This window comes from Pristis pectinata, chromosome 10 (genome assembly GCF_009764475.1).
Source record: "Pristis pectinata isolate sPriPec2 chromosome 10, sPriPec2.1.pri, whole genome shotgun sequence".
Classification (NCBI taxonomy): domain Eukaryota; kingdom Metazoa; phylum Chordata; class Chondrichthyes; order Rhinopristiformes; family Pristidae; genus Pristis; species Pristis pectinata.
The window spans coordinates 92,865,111-92,881,809 of record NC_067414.1 but is presented as its reverse complement, the minus strand read 5'-3'; the positions used below and the strand labels follow the sequence as shown (position 1 = coordinate 92,881,809).

At 47.2% G+C, this 16,699-nt stretch overlaps 1 protein-coding gene across 2 annotated transcripts in view; it reads left to right on the top strand.

The window, feature by feature from the left end:
- Positions 1-767: 767 nt before the first annotated feature.
- daam2 (dishevelled associated activator of morphogenesis 2) overlaps positions 768-16,699 on the top strand; it is a 327,537-nt gene continuing 311,605 nt past the window's right edge. For both annotated transcript variants that reach the window (XM_052024252.1, XM_052024248.1), the window contains exon 1: positions 768-1,098. The gene's annotated coding sequence lies outside the window, so the exon portion shown is untranslated. The remainder of the gene's footprint in view (positions 1,099-16,699) is intronic.

The following is a 16,699-nucleotide window of genomic DNA, read 5'->3' as shown; positions in this document are numbered from 1 at the left end:
ATTGAACATAATTTTTACAAGAAAGAACACAATTAGAACAAAAAAAAGTCCATTTTTGTGCAAAGTGATCAAAGTTGTCATAGTGTTGCTAAATTGTAGTGATTAGGATTGTGCAGGTTGATTCAAGAACCAAATGGTTTAAGGGAAGTAGCCGTTCTTGAACCTGGTGGTGTGGGACTTCAGGCTTCTGTACCTCCTGCCAGATGGTAGCTGCGAGAAGATGGCATGGCCCGGATGGTGGGGTTCCTTGATGATGGATGTTGCCTTCCTGAGGCATCACCTCCTGCAGATACTACCGAGGGTGTTCACTGTCTTATATAATTTGGGCATAATTTCTATTCTGTGTGTTGTCTGTACCACATACCTGTGATGTCTGTACCTACATACCTGTTATGTCTGTACCTACATACCTGAGATCTCTGTACCTACATACCTGTTATGTCTGTACCTACATACCTGTGATATCTATACCTACATACCTGTTATGTCTGTACCTACATACCTGAGATGTCTGCACCTACATACCTGTGATCTCTGTACCTACATACCTGTTATGTCTGTACCTACATACCTGTGATGCTGCTGCAAGCAGGTTTTTCATTGTACCTGTACCTCACCGTACTTGAGCACATGACAATAAACTCCACTTGTCTTGAAACAATTCCTAACTTGGTTCCTACAACAGCAACAAAGAAACTACCACTCCCAATATGCCTCGCTGCATCTCTTGGAGACAAAAAACTCCCGTCTCATAGGCCAGTGTTACTTCTCGGCTCCCTTTCAGTATCTTGGGTTGCCTTTGGCTGGGAGGGGGAGCATGACGTCGGTGCTCGTCTGGGGGAAGGATTAAAACAAGTGAAAACAAATCACTGTGAGTTGTGAGGAGGCGCTCTGAGCGAGGAAGTGCTCTGCAAAGTGGAAGTTTTACAACTAAACTGCGTCCTTTCGCTCACTACTTCTGACAGAACTCCAAGGATCTATTTGCAATTTTTAAAAAAAGATATTTCGCCCCCTCCACTCCTACCCTTGGAAATCTGGCTGTCTTGTTCTACAGAACGGAGGAAAGCGAGGCAAGAAATCGATAGAAATGCTTTGAGTGTAAGTACAGCATTGCAGACTCTTACACTGATTTTGGAGGCGTCTGCCCCTTCCTAGTATCACTTCCATGTGAGCTGGTGATTTACGGTGACTGAACTCCTTCTGCCGAGCCGGCGGCTGGGACGCAGAATGCACCTTCTCCCCCTACTAAGAGTCTCGGTTTTCTTTGAATGGTCACTTGCATTGAAGCGAAATGTTACCGGGTCATGTTTTCTGTTTTCTAATGGAATCTGATGAATGGTGCTTGAACTGAGAAATCATTCAGAGGCATTCTTGCAAGTTTACGATTCAAAACAAAATTCATGAGATGTGTATCTCACATTCTCAAATAAACATATCGCGGGGAAAGGGGACACGTTATTTGAATTGTAGACTCTCTTATTTTTCCTCTGCGGTATTTAATATTGATTTTTCCACTATTTTGAGAACAGAGATGACCGGCAGTGTGTTTTTCTTTGATTTTTTTAAAAAGAAATTAATCTCTTCATCGCCAATTAAACGAAATGTGTTGAAAGAGGAGGCAGGTATGGCAAAAGCTGATTATGGGGGCGGAAGACGGAATGAGTTTTTATTTGGAAGGGTATTTGGTTTTGTGTCTGTGGCTGCGCCTATGTCGTGTGCCTGTGAGTAACACTAAAAATGTAAGTCGGGAGTCTGGTCCAACGTAACATACTGTAGACAGATCTCTGGGTAAAAAGAAAGAACATGACTGTTTGCTTGTGACCAGTTCTCGGAGCTCCCCGTTACAACGCACCCGCTACTTTCTAGCCAACTGTAACTCCGAACAACGATTTTTGACGATAAATTTTGAGCTCTTGCAACTCGAAGCATTGTGCGAGCAACGAGTAGTTTCTATTGACACATTTGAGAGATGCAATTTTAACAATGATTTCTATTCCATTTCCTGCACTGGTTACAGCTTTGAATTTTTAATAACGCTGACTTTTCGACAATACTTATCTGTTGATTCGGTATCAGCGCTTAATATTAATTTGTGAACGTTACTTGATACTATAAGGTTGTGCGGCTACTTCAAGTTCCCTCGTACTCGTTCCACCACCCGAATTAGTGAAAATGTCACCTGCTTCTGATCTGACACTGACATCCTATCTCTCCAACACTTCACTGGATTGTGATTTATTCCCCAGAACTGATTTCCCCCAATTCCCGTCCCGTCACCATGGTGAATGTCCCAACCTACCCAACACCCTGACCTAATGCTAAAGGGCTTGGTTTTCCCAGCCAGCATGTCGTCTGATCAAGGTCCTGCCTTCCGTCATCACGCATCTCCTCCAGGTCCAAGCCGTGTATGCCAACCGCTGGTCAAAGACCAAATGCAAAGTCTAGCAGAAGTGCCTCTCTCTGGAAAGCGATCAAGAGTTGGAACTGTGTGTAGTAGGGCCAGTCGTCCGGTGAATGAGTGTAGGTGTCTCCAGATTAGGAGATGGTCCTGGTGGGGAGAGAAAGGAGATGGAGAGTGGGATTCCAGTAATGGAAGCGGGGAACCTTTTAGTAGTCAGGAGGACCTCTGTAATTGAGGATTCCGGGTCCGAGAGGGGTGTGATCGATAACCCGGGAAAAAGGGGAGGGGTCTGCATCTGGGAGCCCGAATCCCAGAGGGAGTATCGCGGGGGGTCACAGTACCCCGAACAAGAGCAGTTTTGAGTACCGTGGTCGGGGAAGGGAGATGGTCGGCAGTGGGAGAAGCTGTAATGTTGGGCGCACGGTATTTGTGGGGGCTGTACTGGGCTCCCTTGGACCACGAGAGGGCCTAGTACAATGGACGGGGGCTGCATCGTGGGGGTCGCAGCACCGTGAGGAGGGGCCGCATTATGATTCGCGATACATGGAAGGAAAAGGGGGTGCGAGGAAGGGCTAGACTGCGGCTCCCGGTGCAGTGGGAAGGGGCAGCGTTGGAGCTCCCGGTGCGGTGGGAAGGGTCGTCATTTTTGTTTAGGTTCGTAGAGTTATACAGCACGGAAACAGGCCCTTCGGCCCAACTTGTTCATGCCCACCACTGTCTACGCTCATCCCAGTTGCCTGCGTTTGGCCCATATCCCTCTTAAACCTTTCCCATCTAATTGGGGGTGGAGAGGGGGAGGCGCCAGTATTGTGGGAAGGGCATGTGTTGTGGATCCCACTACTGGGGGAAGAAGGGTATAGTGACCGTATAGGGTCCCAGTACCGGGAGGTGGGGAGGGGCTTACGTTGATGTCCCGATGCCCCTGAGGGAAGGTTCACTGGGGTTCTCAGCACTGGAGAGGCGGGTCTGCATTCTGCATTGGATATCCCAGAGTCCGGAGAGGGATAGGACCGGGGGTCTGCTTTGGTAGCTCTCGTACTAGGATAGTTGGGGGACGGAGCTGTATGGAGGATCCCAGTATCTGGGACCGGGCGCCACACTACCTTGCAAGGAGTCTGGAAAGTGGGTCAGAACCTTTTGGGGAGGTTTGGTATAGGGACATATTTCGGGAGGTGTGTGTGTGGGGGGGGGGGGACTGCTTTGGTGAGATTTGGATTGGGGGGGGGTTAGTACCTGGGGAGAGGTTAGGAGTGGAGGGAAGTATTTGGGGAGGGGCTCTGTATTGGGGAGGGATTTGGGCTGGGGCCACAGTCCCTTGCAAGGGGTCTGTAAAGAAGGTCAGAACCTGTGGAGAGGTTTGGCAGTAGTGGTTAGGGAGAGGGCTGGATGGGGGGGGGGGGATTTGGATTGGGTGTAAGTATCTGGGGAGAGGTCTGGAGGGGAGGGCAGTACTTCGTGAGGGACTCTGGATTGGTGGGGGGGGGCAAGGGGGTGTCGGCAGTAGGAAGCGGTCCGGATTGGGTGTCTACATGGGGAGAAATCCGGATGGGGCGGTCAATACAGGGGGAGAGGTCTGATATGAGGGCAGTAATTAGGAAGGGGGTTAGTTTGCTGAGAGCTGTAAGGGGGGGGATGAGATTTGGATTGGGGGTCAGTACCTGGGGAGAGGTCCGGATTGGGGATAGGGGGTCAGTACCTGGGGAGAGGTCCGGATTGGGGATGGGGAGGGGGTCAGTACCTGGGGAGAGGTCCTGATTGGGGATTGGGGGGTCAGTACCTGGGGAGAGGTCCGGATTGGGGATTGGGGGGTCAGTACCTGGGGAGAGGTCCGGATTGGGGATTGGGGGGTCAGTACCTGGGGAGAGGTCCGGATTGGGGATGGGGAGGGGGTCAGTACCTGGGGAGAGGTCCGGATTGGGGATGGGGAGGGGGTCAGAACCTGGGGAGAGGTCCGGATTGGGGATGGGGGGGGGTCAGTACCTGGGGAGAGGTCCGGATTGGGGATGGGGAGGGGGTCAGTACCTGGGGAGAGGTCCGGATTGGGGATGGGGAGGGGGTCAGTACCTGGGGAGAGGTCCGGATTGGGGATGGGGAGGGGGTCAGTACCTGGGGAGAGGTCCGGATTGGGGATGGAGGGGGTCAGTACCTAGGGAGAGGTCCGGATTGGGGATAGGGGGTCAGTACCTGGAGAGAGGTCCGGTATGGGGGCAGTAATTGGGGGGTGGGGTAGTTTGCTGAGAGTTGTATTAGAGGGGGGATTTGGATTAGGGGGTCATTACTTGGGGAGAGGTCCGGATTTAGGGGGCAGTTCTTCGGGAGGGGGTGTGGATGGGGGGTGGGGGTGGGCTCTCTTGGGAGGGATCTGTACTACCGATGGCGGTACCGGAGTGGAGGCGTTCAGAGGAGAGCCGAGTCCGGTTCAGAAGCAGACAGGTGGCGGAGCAGATGGCCGGCGTTCGAGGGCAGTGTGTGGTGGTGTCCCCGGCTGTCCGGCCGCTGCGTTCTGTCCAGAGGCAGGCCGATGAAACACAGTGCGTGCTACCTGACCACTGCCCCCCTCCCCTCCCCTCACTCGCCCCCTCCCTTCCTCCCTCCCTCGCCCCCGACAGGACCAGCGGCGGTGGGATGGCGTGGGGGCTGGAAAGTGTAGCGTGGGCAAGGGGAGTTATCACGGGCAAGGACCCCCTCCATCCACTGAGACAGAATGCGAAAGGCTGTTCCCTCTGATCGATCTCTCCTTCCCCCGTATATCGGCACACGCTCCTGCTCTGATATTCGGGAGCCGGATTATAAAATTAAGCAGCATTTAACGAAGGGATCTGTTGAGAAGTTGCAGTGAGATCTATTTAATGGGCATACGTTTTTTTTAAAGTTAACTCGTTGGATTCCATTACATTGTAGATGACAAGTTTCCACTCTGCTGTGCCTCTTTATAAGCGTCAGGGGACCAATAATTTCCGTGGCTGTGTGCATGGTCTGTAATGTGTATGGGTTGGTCTGATGTGTGCCCATGTACCGTGTCGCCCAAACAGATGGGCTACCACTCGGTGCACGATCTTCCAGTCTTGCTATAATTCAGGGAGTTAAAACGCGAAGCTGATTTATTACGGGGGTCTAAATAGCGATGGGACCGTTTGCCATCTGGTCAGCTGCAGGAGAACATTGTCTTCAGTTGCCAGTTTTTTTTCTTGTGTTGCAGACACCTTTAAAGCGCTGTCCATCTCTCTTTCTCTCTCTCTCTCTGCCTCTTCTTCCTATTCATGTATTCCGTCGAGCTAGGGGACTGCAATAGCCTTTGAATCGCAGCCAGACTCGCACTTGACGTGCGCAATGATCTGCTCTTTCCTGTGGCGTCAAAGACTCCCATATCAAGAGAACGTTTGCCTGTTGACGTGCTCAGTATTCAGAGTTGACCACGGACCGGTAATACGTCCCAGCACGCAGAGAGTTAATATCAACTCCACCCCAACATTCAGTGTTTATAGATACAGTCATCAGTCCACAAGACTGTATCATCCGTTGTGAAATTCGGGATTCAATGGTTGTCACATACCCAACACGCTGAGTGTTAATTGGAGTCTAGGATCGGAGGGCACAGCCTCAGAATAAAGGGACGTCCCTTTATAACTGAGACGAGGAGGAATTTCTTCAGCCAGAGGGTGGTGAATCTGCGGGATTCATTGCCGCAGAGGGCTGTGGAGGCCAAGTCATTGGGTGTATTTAAGGCAGAGATTGATAGGTTCTTGATTGGTAAGGGGGGTTAAGGGTTACGGGGAGAAGGCAGGAGAATGAGGTTAGAAAATATCAGCCATGACTGAATGGTGGAGCAGACTCGATGGGCCGAATGGCCTAATTCTGCTCCTATGTCTTGTGGTTTCTTTGAGATTTTGTGCTGCTAAATAATTCAGCAGAGGGAGTGTTAATTCCAGTTTGAGTATGGGGTACTGTGCATCTTAGATGTCCAGTGAGCACAGAGTTGATTCCTGTTTGAATTTGGGATGTTGTGCATCTGAATTTTCCAGTACCTGGTTATTTCCAGTTTGAATTCTGAGTTTCTGAAGGAATCCAGCAGGCAGTGAGTTAATTTGGTTTGGATTAGAGGTTCTATTGAAAACATCCAGCAACCAGTGTCAATTCCAGTATTAGTTTCAATTTCTGTGCCTCTCAAGAACCAGTGAATGGAGACACAGGAGACTGCAGATGCTGGAATCTGGAGCAAAGCAAAAAGCTCTGGAGGAACTCAGCGGGTCAGGCAGCGTCCGTGGAGGGAAATGGACAGTCGACGTTTCGGGTCGAGACCCTTCATCGGGACTAGAAAGAGAGAGGGGAGATGGCCGGTACAAAGAGGTGGGGGAAGGGGCGGAGCGAGAGCTGCCAGCCGATAGGTGGATCTGGGTGAAGGGGGGTGATTGGCAGATGAGGGCGGGAATGATGTCAGAAGCTGGGAGGTGATAGGTGGAAGTGACAGAGGGCTGAAGATGACGGAATGTGGGAGAGGATGGTGGGGCACGGGAAGGGAGGTGGGGAGGGGAACCAGTGGGAGGAGTGTGTGGGTGATGGGCAGATGGGGGGAGATGTAGGATGATGGGGTCCAGTTAGATCAGGAGGAGAGAGATAAAGGTAAAATAGGGGTAAAGGAACAGAGGGGAGCAGTTAACTGGAAGAACCAGTTAATTCTCTGTTGGTATTCTGTGCTTTAAGCTACATAGATCTGTATTAATCCTGGTCCTTATGGATTGGGTCTTTACGGTACCCAACCCATCATGAGTTAAGGTCACATGCTGTTCAAAGATGCTGAGCAGCAGGGAGATCACCCATTTTCTTCCACAGAATTCTGCACTGACCCCCCTTGAAGATTATGCTTTATAAAGGGTTCATGAGTGCCCTTTTCTGTCAGAATTGTGCTTTACATCTGGCATATGCATGGTTGGTAAAATATTTTACTTCTCTCTCTCTCTCGCTCTTTCTCTTGCTCTCGCTCTTGCTCTTTCTCTCTCTCTCTCTTTCTCTTTCTCTCTCGCTCTTTCTCTTTCTCTCGCTCTTTCTCTCTTTCTCTTTCTCTTTCTTTCTCTCTTTCTCTTTCTCTTTCTCTCTTTCTCTCTCTCTCGCTCTTTCTCTTTCTCTCTCTCGCGCTTTCTCTCTCTCGCGCTTTCTCTTTCTCTCTCTCGCGCTTTCTCTCTCTCGCGCTTTCTCTTTCTCTCTCTCGCGCTTTCTCTCTCTCGCGCTTTCTCTCTCTCGCGCTTTCTCTCTCTCTCGTTCTCGCTCTCTCTCCCCCCATCAGGCAGTGATTTTTAAAATGTTGATCCAATTAACCATTTGAGAGCAGAAATCCCTTGAAATGCAAACATCTGCACCCTTCTCCTACCCATGTGGTCTGACCACATCATTTTCTGCAAAGTGCCAAATTCTGTTACTCATTCAAAACAGATTGCGCCTGTATCTGTGCAGTAGGAAAGCAGGAAGTGAAAAACACTGGGAAGACTAAACAGGATTCCAAGGACTTAGCCTTCAAGTGTATTGTTGGTTATTTTTATGGTAATCGAGCTGCTCCCATTGGTCATTTTATTGTTCCTGGTACAATTGTCCAGATGTTCTATCTTGCCATAATAAGGGGTTTGTCGCAGTGTTTATGTTGGGTGGGCTAGCAGCAGTATAACTGCAATGTGAAGGGGCTGACTCACTGTGAAATCTCTCCCATGCTGGTGACTGGTATCTCCATCTTTGCCCTTTCAGCAGGATGAAACATCTGGTTGAAAGAGTCAATTGATCTTTGTGGCTTCCTAAGCATTGACAAGCGGTAGGCCTTCCTGCATTCTCTCCCACTCAAAAGGTTTTAGGAAGGATTATGAGGGACTTGTTATCACTGAAAAAAAAGAACTGATGGAAGTGTGACTCAAAACGTAACTCGACTGCTTGCGTAAAGCCTTTGATGTAGCAAAATGTTCCAGGACTCTCTGCAGGAGCATTATCAAATACAATTCAGCACCAACCCATGCATGGTTAGAGCATCTGACTACACTCATGGTCAAGGAGACACAAGAGACTGCAGATGCTGGAATCTGGAGCAAAATAACAAACTACTGGAAGAACACAGCGGGTCAGGCAGCATCTGTGGAGGCAGATGGACGGTCGACGTTTCGGGTCAAGACCCAAGGTATCGACCCGAAACGTCCACTGTCTGTTTCCCTCCACAGATGCTGCCCGACCCGCTGAGTTCCTCCGGCAGTTTTCAGGACCAACGCAAAGATAGGGTTAATGAAGAAATTCCAGCACGTGGCTCGGGCAGCTAGAAGCACTGCTCCTAATGATGGAATGATTATATTCAGGGATAATCAAGAAGCCAGAATTGGTGGAGTGCAGAGATCTTGGAGGGCTAGGGGAAATGTTGAAGCCATGGACGATATGAAAGCAAAGTTACAGATTTTAGAATCAAGATAAGATATCTTTATTAGTCACAGGTACATTGAAACACACAGTGAAATGCATCTTTTTGCGTAGAGTGTTCTGGGTGCAGCCCGCAAATGTCGCCACACTTCCGGCGCCAACGTAGCATGCCCAAAACTTCCTAACCCGTATGTCTTTGGAATATGGGAGGTAACCAGAGCTCCTGGGGGAAACCCACGCAGACATGGGGTGAACGTACAAACTCCTTACAGACAGTGGCCGGAATTGAACCCAGGTCGCTGGCGCTGTAAAGCGTTATGCTAACCACTGCACGATCGTGCCTGCCAAGTCTCTTAACTGGGAGCCAGTGTAGGTCATTTGAACACAGTGTTGATGGGTGAATGGGGCTTCTGCAAGCCAGGATGCAGCCATCAATAGATATAAAGGAAAGTTCTGAAGTCTCGAACTAACAATGTATAAAAGCAGCCTTTCTGTACAAGATGGACCTGACCCCTGGTTTCCTTGGACAGAACTACAGAATGCGATCTTCAAAACTTCCATCATAATCCTGGAATCTCCTGTGTAATGGAATTGGAATTTGACTTATGCAGCCACTGTATATCAGTGTCTTTGATTATAAGTGCCGGTGGGAGGAGCGAATCATTGGTGCCATTGGCACGCACAAACCAATGGATCTGAAGTCATGGTGCCAAACCTAATTTTAGTGTTTTCTCAGTCATCAACAGGGGAGTTCTGATTGACTCATATTTTTTTTTAAATAACTTTTTCCCCAAACAATTTGAAAAACTTTGTGGTTAATATTTTGAGAGAGAGAGAGAGGGGGGAGGGAGGGAGAATTACTAGAATTCTCAGCGTGATACTGGCAAGGCTGCACTACTTTCCATTCCTCTGAGGTGGTGGTGAGCATTGAGGTGCTACAGCCCCTGTGGAGCTAACGCTGATTCTTTAGGAATGCCAGGGTACATAGAGCATAGAACACTACAATACAGGCCCTTCAGCCCACGATGTTGTGCTGGCATTTTATCCTGCTCTAAGATCTATCTAACCCTTCCATCCCACATAGCCCCCTATTTTCCTATCATTCATGTGTCTATCTGAGAGTCTCTTAAATGTCCCTAATGTATCTGCCCCCACAACCTCTGCCGGCAGTGCGTTCCAAGCACCCACCACTCTCTGTGATGCTGCTCAGTTAGTTGCACGTCTGTTGCTTTATCACAGGATCACAGAATGATTGGAGTGTAGAAGTAGGGCCTTTGGCTCTCTGTAAGAACAATTCAACATCTCTTATGTGAAACAGAAGATGCAGGAAAACACTCAGCAGGTCAGACAGCATCAATAGAAAGAGAGTTAACCCCTTATGTCCCAGACCTGAAATGTTAACTCTGTGTTTCTCTTTCCACAGATGCTGCCTGACCTGCTGAGTTTTCCCAGCACTTTCAGTTTTTATTTCAGATTTCCAGCATCTGCTGTGATTTTTTGTTTTAAATTTTCATCTCGCTCTTTTAACCTCCCAATATCCCTGCAGATTCTTCTTCCAGATGTTTATCCAGCTGTCTTTTGAACCATGCAATTGAATCTGCCTCGACTTTTAGCTAAGATAAGATACCTTTCTTAGTCACATGTACATCAAAACATACAGTGAAATGCATCTTTTGCGTGGCGTGTTCTGGGGGCAGCCCGCAAGTGTCACTACACTTCCGGCACCAACATAGCATGCCCACAACTTCCTAACCCGTACGTCTTTGGAATGTGGGAAGAAACCGGAGCACCCGGAGGAAACCCACGCAGACACGGGGAGAACGTACAAACTCCTCACAGACAGCGGCCGGAATTGAACTCGGGTTGGCAGTGCACTCCTAATTATTCTCTGAGTTAAAAGAAACCTCTCTCTCCTCACGTTTGGTTCCTTCTGACCTCCTCGTCTCCTATTCCACCGGCAGGACCTGTGTACCAGGAATCAGATAAATGGATTGCATCCTCTTCTGCACTGAACACAACTCCTGTCGACTCTTCATTACCACCCCCCCCACCCCAATATGCTGCTCAAAGTAGTAATCCTTTGCTTTAAGACAGTTCATACTGGCACGCAGGCAGTAATGCCAACAATCCTATAGCTTCTGTGCCCTCTGGAGCAACTAGTGATTAAATTGCAAACAAAAAACAAGACAGGTAAAAGATGGGAATTAATTTCCTAATATTATCATTGTCACATCAGGGAGGTGCTGTTTGGGTCTGGCATTGTCCTGCCTTGTTAGTACTTCCCAGTTTAAACAGGGTAAATACTTTGAAACTTTTCCCCTCAGCAGAAGTGTCCTTAGACCAGAAGGCAAAGGTTTAAGGTGAGGGATAGGTGGTATAGAGGGGATCTGAGGAAGAATATTTTTCACCCAGAGTATGGCTGGAATCTAGAACACACTGCCTGACGGGGTGGTGGAGGCAGAGACGATCACAGCAATCTGGATGAACATTTGTGTTGCCAAGGTGTTTATGCTGGTGAATGGGATTAGTATAGATGGGCGCTTGGTGGTTGGCATGAACGTGGTGGGCTGAAGGGCCTGTTTCTGTGCTGTATGACCCTACTACTCTTTTCGTGGAACAGTGTTCGGCAGGATGAAAGGGAGTGATGGGTGGGGGGGGGGGGAAGGATTGGGAGTTGGGATGCAGGGAAGGTAGGGTTGGGGAAGTGGGATACTAGGTGGAAGGGGCTAGAGTGGAGTGGGGTTTTAGATGGAGGTGTGGGAGGGGAAAAATGGGGTACGGATGGGAATGGCTGGGGGGAAAGGGGAAAGATGTAGGGTCGAGAAGGGGAGCCGAATGTGGGGAAGAAGAAGCGAGTTGGAAATAGTGTGTTGGATTGGGAAGGATAGAAGGTCATGGAATCCTAAATTTACCGGATGGAAACATGCCCTTTTGACCCACCAAGTCCAAGCCAACCATCAAGCACCCGTCTAACACTCATCCCATTTTATGTCCCTGCACTCCCATCGACTCCCAGCAGGATCTACCCACGTGCCTGCACACTTGCGGAGAAGGTGGAGAGTGGGAAAAGAGTAAAGAAAGGGGGAGTGCTGGTGAAGTGGGTAGGTGAGTGTCTGGGGAAGGCCAGCGCGATGGAGGTTAGGGAAGGGAATGGGACTAAGGAGGTGAGGGAGTGCTGTGGGGAAGGGAGGATGGTTTAGCCGACACGTAGAGTTGGTGAAAGCTAAGTGGCTGAAGAGCCATGTTCCTGCATCCAATCCGTTCTTCCAGTCCTCCGGCTCTGGAGATGTTTCAGGCAGAGGTTCTGCCAGACTCCGACACCATTTTCCATTGAGCAGCAAGACCCAGTGCGTGAGATTCCTTTCACCAGCCCAGAGCTCCATCCTTTCCTGGGTTTGCAGTCAGGGTGGCTTTCAGGAAAGATGTCCTTGTGGCACAGAAGCCTTATCATTTTGTTTTTAAAATTTGTAATAATTCATCTGAAAAATTACATGGCTTATAAATATATTTGTGTCTCTTGTGGGGATTCATGATCCTGCATCACTTCAAGTTCTCCCTTATCTGAAAATTCAGTTGAGAAGCTACAAGTGACAAGAGGAAAATGTTTGTCGTAAAATTATGTAGGGAATAAACTGACCTGGAAATGATTGAGAGCAGTTACTGATGGTAATCCTGGAATCTAATCCAGGGGTTCAGGGGTTTAAATATAGAATAGTGGATACCTGGGGGTGATAACAGACTGGGATCTAATCCAGGGGTTCAGGGGGTTTATATATAGAATAATGGATACCTGGGAGTGATTACAGAGTGGGATCTAATCCAGGGGATCAGGGGGTTTATATGTAGAAAAATGGATACCTGGGGGTGATTACAGACTGGGATCTAATCCAGGGGTTCAGGGGGTTTATACGTAGAAAAATGGATACCTGGGGGTGATTACAGACTGAGATCTAATCCAGGGGCTCAGGGGGTTTATACATAGAATAATGGATACCTGGGGGTGATTACAGACTGGGATTGAATCAAGGGGCTCAGGGGGCCCATATGTAGAATAATGGACACCTGGGAGTGATTACAGACTGGAATCTAATCGATGGATTCAGATGGTTGCCATACTGTATCACATGAATATGAAAGACTGTACAGTATAAACTTTGCTATTGATTCACATGGTTGTAAGCTGTGCTATTCCAAGCTCTCACAATTGGTGCTGTGAGTGCACTTTTATTTACTTACTCATTCCTTGGATGAGGACTTTGCTGGCAAGATCAGCATTTTTGCCCATCCTTGAATTATGCAGCAATTTCAAAGAGCAGGCAAGAACCTGGTTGATGTGTCTGGAGTCACAGACTGGCCAGACAAGGTAAAATGACAAAATTCCTTCTCCAATGGGTTTTCACTAATTTCACGGTCACCATCGCTGATACTTGCCTTTTTATTCGAGATTTATTTAATTGATTGAATTTGGATTCTCCAGTTGCCGTAGTCCCACAGATTAGACTCCAGTTCTCTGGAAACAAAGGTTGGTGGGTTCATTGGCCACTGTAAATTGTCTCTAGTGTGCAAGATGAGAGGTAGAATCTTGGGGAGTTGATGTTAATGAGAGGAGAATAAAATGAGATTAGTGCAGGGTTAGTATAAAATGGGTGCTTGATGGTTGGTAGGGACTTGTTGGGTCAAAGTGTCTGTTTCCATATTATATGACTCTATGGCTCCAGTCCAGTAACTTAATCGCTATGCTGCCATATGTCAGTGAATATGTGCTTTCATTGATGGATTTTATGTTTGGTTCTCTGTTCTGAATACGTTTTAAGTGCCCAATCTCCTACTCTAATTCATTTGTTTACACAATCTGAGAGCTTTCGTTCTCCCTTTACACTCTGCAGGTTTCTAATCCTGAACTTGGCTTCATCCACCCAGTCCTTCTGGATTCACTTTGTCTTATGTTCCTCCATTTTGTAAGAAATCCAGAATAGGAGCTGGCAATTATAAGGCACCATTCACAATTTCAGGATGTCTTCAGATGCTTTACAGCCAATTAAGTACTTTTCACTGTAGCTGCTGTTTTAATGGAAGTAAACGTGGCAGCTGGACTGTACACTGGGTGCTATGAATAGAAGTGGAATTTGAAAAAAAATGTGGTGTGATATTGGTTGGGGGGGGGGGTTGGTGGTGGGGGGGGGGGGGGGAAGAATTGGCCAGGACACTGAGAAATCCCCAGCCCTATGAGCACACTTATGGAATCTCTGAGGCCACCTAGGACTTTGGTTTAATGTCCTCTCGGAAAAGCAGTAGCCTCGCAGTAGAGCATTCTCCCAGGACTGCAATTAAGTGTGAAACTAGGTAAATCTTTGGTGTGGGACTTGGCATGCAATGCTCTGACTTAAAGGCAAGAGTGTGCTCCTGTCTGGAAACAACTGAAATACTTATTTGCATTTTGCTATCTAGGTTTTGCTTTGTCATTTATTTTTATTGTAATTGTCCTGTCTCATTTTTTTTCCAACAAAATTTGTTTGAGCTCCACTTAGCTTTACAGAAACGTTAAAGAGTGAAGAAGCTTTTCCGTGTCTTTATCTGATATTACTCTAGCCCTCCACTAGGAGGTGTAGCAGAGCATATCACTTGGTCAGTCTCAATCCCACTACAACATGCCTCAGACTTGGCACGTGGAACATGTCACATGGGCTACTGATGCATGGATGAGGTGCGTTGCTACTCCAATGCACTGTGGCCTCCTTGTGCTCCTTTTAACGCAAAGCAGAAAAATAGTTTCTCCATAAATGTTTGTTTGTACTGAATATTATTGGGGTGTATTAATAGGAACACAAAGTCCTGTCTCTCAGTGCAAAGCAACTTGGGTTTCATTGCCTGTCCAGGAGTTTTTGGCAAGCCATGTTGTCAGTGAACCAATTGGGGCTATAAACCAGTACTTTCAGTTAGTGCTGGCACTTAGAAGATCTGCCCTCTGCTTCTTTTTAAGCAATGCTTGATTCTTTAAACAAAAGATCAGCTACTTTTGATCATTGACCAAGAACATTTTTAGTGTAGCTAGCTGCAGTTACCAGCTGTAAAACACCTGATGGCTGCAGGTGCGTAAGACTCATGTTTGAAATACAGATCATGGGCTAAAGTCTTCATAATAAAAAGCAGAGCAACATTTAAGAAAGAAAATGCTATTCATTTTGACTAGCCTGTTATCCGTTGCTCAACAGGATACACCAGCCTGGTTTGTCACCACATCTGTCTCGTGCAGTGCAGCTCATTCTCTCCTGAAACCAATTTTCCTATTCACTTTAATAGCTCTTTCTGGTAACTTATTCGTCCAGGCTGAAGAAAGTTCAGATGTTTATAAAATTATTTTAATCACTTCCTCCAGGATATCCTGAAGTGCCTAATATCCGATGAATTACTTTTAATGTGTAAGAGTCAGTTTTGCAAAAGGATGGTCTTGCTACAAAGGATTGAGTAATTAAGGGCTCAGTAAGAACTTCGAGTGCCTTCAAGTGAACTGATGGAATATTGTGGGAGCTTGCCTGTGCTTTCCCAGAATCAGATTTCAGAATCAGATTTATTATCACTGACTTATATGACGTGAAATTTGTTGGTTTGCAGCAGCAGTACAGTGCAAAGACATAAAATTACTATCAATTACAAAAATAGTGCTTTTAAAAAAAAAGGAATAACAAGATAGTGTTCATGGACCATTCAGAAATCTGGTGGTGGACGGGAAGATGATGTTTCTGAATTGTTGAGTGTGGGTCTTCAGGCTCCTGTCTCTCCTCCCTGATGGCAGTAACAAGAAGTGGGCATGACCTGGATGGTGAGGGCCCTTAGTGATGAATGCCACCTTCTTAAGGCACCATCTCTTGAAGATGTCCTCTGGCAGGGAGGGTTGTGCTCGTGATGGAGCTGGCTCAGTCTACAACTCTCTGCAGCCTCTTGCGATACTGTGTATTGGAGCCTCCATACCAGGCTGTGATGCAACCAGTCAGAATGCTCTCCACCGTATATCTTTAGAAATTTGGAAGAGTCTTTGGTGGCATACAGAATCTCCTCAAACTCATAATGAAGTAAAGCTGCTGACATGCCTTCTTGGTTTAAAAATTCACAGGATTGTGTCTCCATGCTTGAGGCAAAAATTCCAAAAAAAATCAAATCCATAATCTGTTACCGTTTGAAGTGAAAGTCCTGTACAATTTGCTTCCTGATGATTAAGATCTTGGCGCTCATTTTTAACTTTGTTATTCTGTTGAAATGGATTGGTTAAATGACCATTGCTCTGGATGGTTTAAAATTTGTATAGTTTTGATGTCCTTCCCGAGAAACGAGTAAAGATTACTGGACTGACATTGCTGATGGCAGGTCTGTCATATGAGGAGGGACCGACTAGGCTAGGCCTCTCATCTTTAAGATTAGAAGTATGAGAGGTGACCACATTGAAATGTACAAAATTCCTGGAGGGCTTGAAAGGGTCGATATTGGAGAGCATGAGTCTCCAGGTCGAGGTGTCTAAAAGTAGGTGTAACAATCTCAAAATAAGTGGTCTGCCATTTAGGAATGAAATGAAAAATATCTTCACTCAAAGGGTAGTGAATCTTTGAAATTCTCTTCCCTGGAGGCTGTAGAGACTCTGTCATTGAGTTCATTCAGAACTGGGATAAATAGAGTTCTGCATATTAGAGGAATCTAGGGATAAGGTTGGAAAATTATGTTGAGGTAGAAGATCATGTTAAATAGCAGCACGTGTTCAAAGGGCCAAATGGCCTCTGTCCACTTCTATTTTTCTTCTCCACTCAGTCGAAAATGAAATAAAGTGCTACACTGGTTTTGCTCTGTGACTTGTCCAGCATTACTTGACAATAATCCCACATTTGGAAAGTCTGCAAGTTGTCCTGGGGGAAATTTGGCAGGTGC